Raw genomic sequence first — 10,268 nt, forward strand, 5'->3', positions numbered from 1 at the left:
CATGATGTGCTGATCAAGCACAATACCACACTTCCGAGGTGTGATTGTATAGGGACGCTACGAGACTTTTACAAAAAAATTTTAATAAGAAGTAGTCAGCTAAGGTTTCCGGAGCACTAGCAAAACATAAGCCTCCCTAATGGGCATAGTGTCTTAGCAAAGCCCACTTCCCAGGAGGACTCGGTTATACCCTATCCATCGCTACCCTCTTGCCCTTTCGGTAAGACTGCTTCAAACTAGAGTCTCTAATTAATTAACCAAGACCAGATCCATATAGTTCTCGTGGTTGTACTGTTTTCCTAGGTGGTTCTCCATATTTCAATTAATTCAATATATTCTTGTAAATAAAACATAGTAGAAGGATGGTTAGGGACACTTGCCTTTCTCCAACGAAAAGCTACTCTTACTGCTCTTCAGCTCTCGCTCACTTGGAAATCTTGATCTTCAAGCTTCGAACAACGATCCTTCTACTCGAAGCAACCATTGAGCACAACCAAACAAGCAAAATAAACAAGTATAGCTAAGAACAATACACCAATCACACAAAAGTTTTAAAAGAGCGTGCTGAAGGATATGGCTCGATCCTATGGATCACGCATGAAACGTTGAGAACGAAACTAAGGTTGAAAAGCCACAGCTATCGAAAGATTTGAGTTATAGAAGAAAACAAAAGAACTATAAGCTTCATTTATTTTAATTAGAAAACAAATATTAAGGATATTTAAAATAAATATCCTGAATTATAATTAACTCATATTATATTTGTATTTATAAAAATAAAGTAGAACTTAGTCAAATTTTATATTTGGTTGTCTATATACAAATTATACTAATTAAACAATTAATTAGAAAAGAACATGTGACAGCATCTAAACACATAACTTTATAACTCACATTGAACTAAACAATTTATTTTTAAAAATATATTTAAGTTGGTATTAAGCATATTAACATCAATTATGAAAATCGAGGTAAACAACTTTTAATTAGAAAAACTAGATGAGAGAATATTAATTAAATTAAATCTATATTTAATTTTAAAATAGAAACTACGGCACAATAATGCTACTAAAGTATAGCTTAGGGCTTTAAAAGACTAACGCAAGAGAAATGGGTCGAAACGGATCTAAAATGACGAAAATGTGGAAGAAACAAAGGCTGCAGGCGCCTATACATGATTAACCCTATACTTGAAGGCCTAGCAAGGAAGATTTGCAGGACACATGAAATGCTCGCGAAAAAGGTAAAGGTTAGCGTTAGATCTGCAAAAGGTCTCGTGTTGGACTTATGTGCAAAGGTGGGATCTAGGTAGGAGGTTTTCTAGAAAAGGCACAAGACACAGGTTTAGGTTCTGGATTTGGAAGTTTATCGGGGGCGTGGCTGCAAAACTGCCTTGCCTTCTTGGACAACACAGGCGGCGGCGGCGGCTGTGCTATGCTGGTGGCCGGCGAAGTGCAGGCCGTTGCCGTTCTGCTCCGGCCGGGCTTGGCCGCGGTTTGAGCGGTGGCGGTGGCGGCGCCTAGCCACAGAGTCGCCGGGCTGCAGGAGATGGGCGTCCAGCTTGGACAGAGGCGCCGGTGGCTGGCTTGGCCCAAGGTCGGCGCAGGGAGGAGAGCTCATGGCGCACAGGCGGCAAGGTCTGCGGCAGGTTGCGCAACGGATAGAGGAGGCGGAGGGGAGCACGGAGAGGTTCTCACCGGCGGCGGAGGACGACGACAACAGTCGGAAACAGTGGCGGACGGAGGACGGCGGCCGGGTCGGGCTTCATGCGCCGGCTACGCTCCGACGATGAGCGGACGACGACGAGTAGCGGCGGACCTGCGGCATGGCCTCGCGGAGCCTGTGGTGGTGGCCGTATGCTCCGGCGGTGTTCCCGGGCGGCGAAGAGGCGTCGAGGACCGGCGGCGGGGCTTCGGCTCGGCGAGGGCGTTCTTGTGGAGGTGGCCACTTGGCGAGCGGGCGCGGAAGGCGGCGGCGCAGCGTGGAGGCAGAGGAGGGAGCAGCCGGCTGGGGTAGATGGCGGCGATCAAGACAGAAGCTGCGCTGTGTTCTCAATCAGTTTCGAGAGCTGTGGTAATGTTGGTCGTGAGACGATGGCGAGCTGCTTCCTTGCCGAGCTCCACGAATACAACTTCAGTTGTTTTAGAGGCAAGAGGGAGAGGGAGGAAGCTCTGATGAGTTGTGCGTGAGCAAGAAGGATGGGGTGCCTTTTATAGTTGCGGCAAGGAAACTGAAAGGTGAGATGATGGTAAGATGAATGGCCATTGGTATAGACTTATGGCCACAGCAGTTTACGGTTGGGTTCCTAGATGGTGGAGATTAAAACAAGCAGTAGCTGAAGGTTTATTTTGCTGAAACGTAAGCACTTAGACCACCATCACTACCGGAAACCAGCACTTTGCCGAGTGCCAAATGCTTTGCCGAGTGCAAAATATCGGGCACTCAGCAAAGACAAACACACGGTGAATTCATCCTTTACCGAGTGTCGGGCACTCGGCAAAGGAAAACACTCGGCAAAGACTATTTTGCCGCGGCACTCGGCAAAGGATGACACTCGGCAAACAGGCGTCAGGAAGTAACGGTAGGCCACGCCGTGATTGTTTGCCGAGTGTCTGGTCCAAGACACTCGGCAAAGAGAGCTTGTGCCGAGTGCCGTGGCCAGACACTCGGCAAAATATTCAAATTTTTTTTCTTTAATTTCTCTAAAAATTTTTCTATTGTCTTCCTACAGTCTCCTGAACAAGATATGTAATTTAGGTTTTTTTATCCAAGTGTTTGCTATATTTCGATAATTTATTTCATTGTAGTGAATTTCTTGAATAATTCAAATTTGAACTGCGTGGTCATTTTAATAGTGAGAAAAATGTATGAAAAATTGTAATTCATGTTAATGAGCATGGTTTGAGGCCTTAACGAAAAAAGGACCACAAATTTCAAACCTACTATTCACAAAACATGGCGACTAAATTATGTTCAAGTCGTGTTTAAATTGTATAAAAGATAAATTTGGTCGGAAAATTATGAAACTTGTCGAGATGTCATGTTATCATGTGAGGACATTGTGATAAAATTTGTATAAGATTTCGTGAAAGTTTGACATCTACGATGCTTAACACTTAATCGGATGTCACATGAAATCATATATCTCTTTGAAGAACTTTCAATTTATAAGCATCGTATATTTTAACTTCCACGAAACCTCGTCATATTTTTATCATAGCTTCCCCATATGATATCATTACATCTCAACAAATTTCATAATTTTCCGACCATATTTGCTTTTTATACATTTTAAAAATAACTGGATATGAAGTTCGTCGTCATGTTTTGTGGACAACAAGTTTGAAATTTTTGATTTTTTTCTCGATAAGGTCTCAACGCATCCTTCAATAACGTGAATATAATTTTTTCATTCATTATTTTTCTTTTTTTGAGTGACTTCTAGCTCAATTTTCAATAAATACAAAAATTAAATAAATTGGGAAAGGGGACTGAAAAATGTGACCTCTTTGCCGACTGCCGCCCGCCTGGCACTCGGCAAAGAGTATCCTTTGCCGAGTGCCGCCGTCTGGCACTCGGCAAAGAGGTGACTTTGCCGAATGCCGCCGATCTGGCACTCGGCAAAGCTATTCAATATACGGCCCCCGGCCCGCTCCCTCGCTCGCTCCCACCCTAACAGCACTTACGAAAATTTTGCCAAAGGCCCCGTCGCCGCCCCCGACCCCGCCCCCGCCGCCGCCCCTGGCCCCGCGCGCCCCCGCCCCGCGCCCGCCCCCAGCCCCGCACGCCCCGCCGCTGGCTGCGCCCCCGCCCCCACCCCCGGCCCGCGCCCCCGTCATCGCCCCCGCCGCCGACCGCGCACCCGGCCCCGCGCGCCCCCGCCCCGCGCCCGCCCCCGGCTCCGCGCGCCCCGCCGTTTGCTGCGCCCCCGCCGCCGGCCCGCGCCCGCCCCCGGCCCACGCCCCCGCCGCCGCCCCCGGCCCCGCACCGCGCCCCCGCCGCCGACCCCGCCGCCGGCCGGCCCCCGGCCCGCCCCCGTCCCCGCCACTGGCCCCACCCCGCACGCCCCCGCGCGCCCCCGGCCCCACGCGCCCCATCCCCGGGATTAGTACAGAGCTTAGGGAGACTGCCAACTCAATTGCTTGGTAAGCTTTCCAGCCGTGCTAATCTATAGGGAATGTATCATACTCTCGTGTTCCCTTGCAGGATTAATAACGTTGCTCTCTATGTCATACTGTAACGATTAGTAATGGATGTCAAATCGATGGTTGGAAAGAGAAACAAGAAAAATCTTTGAACACTTACAAGACCTTCAAACCCAGTAATTTTGTGCATGTTAGCTTTTCCTTTGCGGCTAGGCGAATCCAGGCCTGTTTATCGATACAAGCTGATATGGATGACTTTGTGCAAAATAATTAGGAATCGCTATTATGTATTGTTCATCTGTGGAGCTGACACCGATGTGCAATAATAGAGTTGATCGACCTCTGTGGCTTTGTCCGCTGTCCAGGTCCGCCCTTTGTTGGCATTTTGGTTGTGCTATGTGCAGTTTTCTAAGCGAGTTCCTAGATGTAGAGTGAGTTGATCTATATAGTTGTGTCATTACGAGTATTGTGAGTTGTTTTGTTCTAACAAATTGATCTTTTTAGGTGTATCGGCCCGCGCGCCCTCGGCCCCGCCCTGCGCCCCTGGCCCCGCGCGCCCCTGCCGCCGGCTGCTGCCCCGCCCCTGGCCCGCGGCCCCGCCGCCGCCCCCGGCCCTACCCCGCGCCCCCGCACGCCCCCGGCCCCGCGCGCCCCCGCCGCGCCCCGCCGCGCCCCCCCCCCCCGCTGCGCCCCCGCTGCGCCCCCGTCCGCGCCCCCTGCAGCGCCCCTGCCGCGCCCACAGCTGCGCCCCCAGCCGCGCCCCCGCCACGCCCCCGGCCGCCGCAGGTACTGCATCCGTTAATCCATTAATGTTCCACCAGATGATGCATGTGTACTTGCGAATATGTTTGCTATGGTTTGTTTGTATTGAAGTAGAGACAGGTACCATTTTGGACCATTAAATATATTAACATAGCGTAGAAGCCTAGGAGATCGCAATGTTTGTAACTTTAGTCCCTTAGTCTTCTTTTAGGCTAAAGAGTGTGAATGCACTGTCATGTGAAATTGATATTACTTTCCAATGCATATGTTAGAGGATGGAGGACCGTGACTGGATGTACACTGGCCACTTAAGTCGGGGTCAAATCACCGATGAGTGGATCAACAAGACCGAGTCCTTCTTGGAACGGGTGTTTGGTGAAGCTGCTAAAGGAGCAAGTAGAATTTTTTGTCCATGCAGCAAATGTGCAAACAGGAAACGACAAACGAAGAAGGTCATGGGGGAACATCTTTGTTTGAATGGATTTACGGCAGGCTATACCCAGTGGGTCTTCCATGGTGAAGCCGATCGTATGAGAGAGGAGGTGATGAGGCAACGTGTCGAGGATTATGATGCCGATGCCGGGGTAGCGGAAATGTTACATGACTACCACGAGGCACAATTTGTTGAAGGACATACGGAGGAGGAGCCAGAGGCAACTGCAAAGGTCTTCTACGACATGTTTGCCGTGGCACAGAAACCCCTTCATGGACAGACGAAGGTTTCTCAATTGGATGCCATTGGACGCATAATGGCATTAAAGTCGCAGTATAGCCTGAGTCGAGACGCCTTCGATGGTATGTTGACAGTTATTGGCAGCCTACTTCCGGAGGGTCACATTCTTTCAAAGAGCATGTACGAGGCACAGAAACTTCTTTGTGCACTCAAGATGCCGTATGACCAGATACATGCTTGTCCGAAGGGGTGTGTCTTGTTTAGGAAAGAATACGCAGAATCAAAGTATTGTCCAAGGTGTGGATCCTCTAGGTTCATGGAGGTACACTCTGGTGATGGGTAGAAGAGGCAGCTTGACATCCCCGTGACAATCCTACGTCATCTTCCGTTCATACTGAGGATCCAGCGGTTATACATGACAGAGGAATACGCAAAACAGATGACATGGCACAAAAATGGAAAACGATACAATCGTGATAAGATGGTACATGCGTCCGATGGTGAAGCATGGACCCACTTTGATAGCATTCATCATGAGAAAGCCAGAGAGTCTCGTAATGTACGTGTTGCGCTGGCAACAGATGGGTTCAATCCCTATGGAATGATTGCTGCAACATACACATGTTGGCCAGTATTCGTTATCCCCCTCAATCTCCCTCCAGGCGTATGCTTTCAACGACAGAACATATTATTGTCGTTGATTATTCCTGGACACCCGGGGAATAACATGGGTGTGTTCATGGAGCCTCTAATTGATGAATTGGTCCGTGCTTGGGAGGAAGGAGTATGGACATATGACCGGGCTACAAAGACAAACTTCAAAATGCATGTCTGGTACCAATACTCCCTTCATGACCTGTTGGCGTATGGGATATTCAGTGCTTGGTGTGTTCACGGGAAGTATCCATGCCCAGTATGCAAGGAAGGTCTTAGGTTCATTTGGTTGCAGAAGGGTGGCAAGTATTCGGCGTTTGATAAACATCGGCAATTCCTCCCTCTTGATCATGCATTCAGACGAGACATCAAAAACTTTATGAAAGGTGTCACAGTGACAGACCTTGCACCTCCTATGAAGACTAGTGCCGCAGTTCATCAGCAGATAGATGGCCTCGTGCTGAATCCACAAGGTGGCTTTGTGGGATATAGCCAGCAACATATGTGGACTCATAAGTCAGGCTTGACTCGGCTCCCCTATTATGATGATCTTCTCCTTCCACACAATATTGATGTGATGCACACTGAAAAGAATATCGCTGAGGCACTTTGGGCAACAATCATGGACATTCCCGGTAAGACAAAGGACAATGTTAAGGCTAGAGTGGATTTAGCAATGTTATGCGATAGACCGAACCTAGAGATGAAGCCTCCTGGTCGCGGAAAGACATGGAGAAGGCCTAAGGCCGATTTCGTATTGAGCAAGCCCCAAAGGAGGGAAGTACTAGAATGGATAAAGAGGTTGATGTTCCCTGATGGGTATGTAGCTAATCTGAGTAGGGGGGTCAACTTATCTACTATGCAAGTCTTAGGGATGAAGAGTCATGACTACCACATATGGATTGAGCGGCTTCTTCCGGCGATGGTTCGAGGATATGTCCCTGAGCATGTCTGGCTAGTGCTTGCAGAGTTGAGCTATTTCTTCCGCCAGCTTTGTGCCAAGGAGTTATCTCGGACCGTGGTGGCAGACTTGGAGAAAGTTGCACCGGTGTTGCTCTGTAAGTTGGAGAAGATCTTTCCACCCGGCTTCTTCAATCCGATGGAGCATATGATATTGCACCTCCCATATGAGGCACGAATGGGGGGGCCCATTCAGGGTCGTTGGTGCTATCCAATCGAGAGGTCTCTAAAGGTTCTTCGGAAGAAATGTGGAAATAAATGTAAAATCGAGGCCTCCATTGCAGAGGCATACATTCTGGAGGAGGTGTCGAACTTCACAACAACATACTATGGTGACAACCTCCCTAGTGTGCACAATCCACCCCCTCGTTACAATGCTAGTGAAAATGACTCGAACCTCAGCCTTTTCCTAGGGCAACTTGGAAGTGCAAGTGGTTCGACCACCAAGACATTGACACATCAAGAGTGGCACCAGATAATGCTATATGTGTTGACCAACCTTGACGAGGTGGTGCCGTACATGAAGCAATTTATTCATGAATTCTGGCATCAATCAAGGGAACCTACCCAATAGGAATGTGATACCCTTTTTAGCCAGGGTGCTGGAAATGGAGCGCCCGGTTTCATTCATTGGTTCAAACAGCAGGTAACCGTGCAATCTAGCTTGTACTTAGTTTGTCATTTGAAGTTGGTCCCATATACGAGGCATACAATGATCAAATGTGCTTGAACATGCAGGGCCATACGATGAATGCTGAGTTGAGACAGGTAGTCGATGGCTTTGCCCTTAGGGTCAGGTCATATTCTGTTTATGACGTGAATGGATATCATTTTTGTACAGCAAGCTACGAGGCAAGTCGACCCAATCGAAAGACCACAAATACTGGAGTTTTTACTCCTGGCCTTGATGGGATCGAGTATTATGGAAGAATTGAAGAAATATACGAACTCAGTTTTTATGGTTCTAAACCTCTTAATCCTGTCATATTCAAATGTCATTGGTTTGATCCTGAAGTAACGAGATGGACATATTCTAATCTTGGGCTAGTGGAAATTCGATAGGATTCCGTCTTCCCTGGAGACGATGTGTATATTGTGGCCCAACAGGCTAGACAAGTTTATTATCTCCCATATGCGTGCCAAACCAAAGAGCATCTTAAGGGTTGGTATGTTGTGCACAAGGTATCACCGCACGGTAAAGTACCTGTTCCAAACGATGAAGACTACAATTTAGACCCAAACACATATGACGAAGAATTCTTTCAAGAAGAGGGGCTAGAAGGGCGATTTGAGATAGACTTAACCGAAGGGGACAGAATGGATGTTGAAACGGTTGTTGATGAGGAGGAGGATGAGGTCCAAAATGTGAAAGAACTACAAATGCTAGAACGATTATATTTAGGCAATGCCAATGATGACGTTGATCCTTTGGATACTGTTGATTATTATTTGATTGATAGTGATGATGAGACTTATGATCAGCTAATCCTGATTATGAAGATTATTTTTAATCAATGTAATACTATATTATTATGCATTTATGTTTAATTTATTTTGCATCTCTTTCTAAGTACGTCTTGTTTATATGCACAAATTACTTTACTCTTCTTAATTGCAGGTGATTGAACAAAGATGGTAGGCAGTGGGTTGAGGACCGTTAGGTCGCTTTACCAGAGGGCTAGGTCAGCTACATCTGGGTCGTCTGAGAGGAGGAGGGGGACGCCGCAGGTGCCCCCACAGGAGGCGGAGGAGGAGGAAGGGCATGCGGAGGAGGAGGAGGAGGAGGAGGAGGTGCAGGAGGAGGACGAGGCGCAGTAGACCGCCTCTGGTTCTGGTGCCTCTAGTTCGTCGAGCGTCTACTTGCGAGGTAAGAACCTTTATATGTTTTCATTGCTTCTTTATATTATACGTTCATAGTCAAAGTTGAAACTAATAATTTTTCTTAATCACATGTACAGGTCCCGCCAGTCTCCCTAAACGACCGATACCTCGTGAGAGGCGCCCATTGATTCGACCCGAAGGGGAAAAGTAAGTAACTGTTCATATTTTTATTTCTTCTTCTTGTTATATGTTCAAATTCAAATTTGAAACTATTAAGAGGTCTTAATCATTTGTGCAGGTCCTGGACGATTGTGCAGAGTGCAGGTGCTGCTCACAAACGCTCCGTCAATGGCATCCTCGGTCTTCTGTGCAGGGAACACTTCCCTGGCCTGGTTGAGTACGGTGGAGTGACGGAGCCGGCCTATACGTTCGACCACTACGCCGCCGCCCCTGATGCTGAAGATCGGGATGGCAGGGTATTCAACAACAAGGCGGAGCGGGTGAAACAAGAGCTGTGGGTAAGTGCTAAATACATTGCATTCATTTCACATTCTTAAAAAAATGAATGGTATACATCGTGTTTCCATGTTTCCATGCAGGATTTCTTCAGATGTGAGCATGGATTTGAGGACAAAGCTGATGTGGTGGCCACCAAAGTATGTAAGAAACGAGTCGTGGATATGCACTATGAGGCGCGTATCCAGGCCATTATTAGTTTTCACGGCAACGTTCTTGGGGAGAGGGTCACCAAAACGGAAGCAAGAACCATGTCTTTGACTGAGGAGCAGTATTTGCAGGTAAATAAAGAAAATTAATATGCATTCTGGTTTACATTAAGCAGGCTTAATTTCATCTTCGAATATTTCAAATACTTGATGCCCTGTAGACGACTCCTTATTGGTGCCTCGGGCATCAAGAGTGCCGGCGACAGATGGTGCAGAAGTGGTGCTCCGACAAGTGGGAGGAGTCACATAACGCTTGTCGGAAGCGACGTTTGTTGATGCCAGGTGCAACACACCATCAAGGCAGTCGCAGCCTCAACGGATACGCAGAAGCATGGGTACGCGAATGAATTTATTTAATGTAACACTCAATTATGCATGATTTTTAATCGTCTTGCTTGTTTTCTTGCAATCGTCGTCACATGGTGGCCAGCCTTGCTCCCTCTTGAAGGCATATGCTATGTCCTATAAGGGCAAGGCGACGTCTGATGTCAACTACAATCCGGAGGACGGGCCCGAGGCATACAGCAA

Source organism: Panicum hallii, chromosome 9 (genome assembly GCF_002211085.1).
Source record: "Panicum hallii strain FIL2 chromosome 9, PHallii_v3.1, whole genome shotgun sequence".
In the NCBI taxonomy this organism is placed as follows: Eukaryota; Viridiplantae; Streptophyta; class Magnoliopsida; order Poales; family Poaceae; genus Panicum; species Panicum hallii.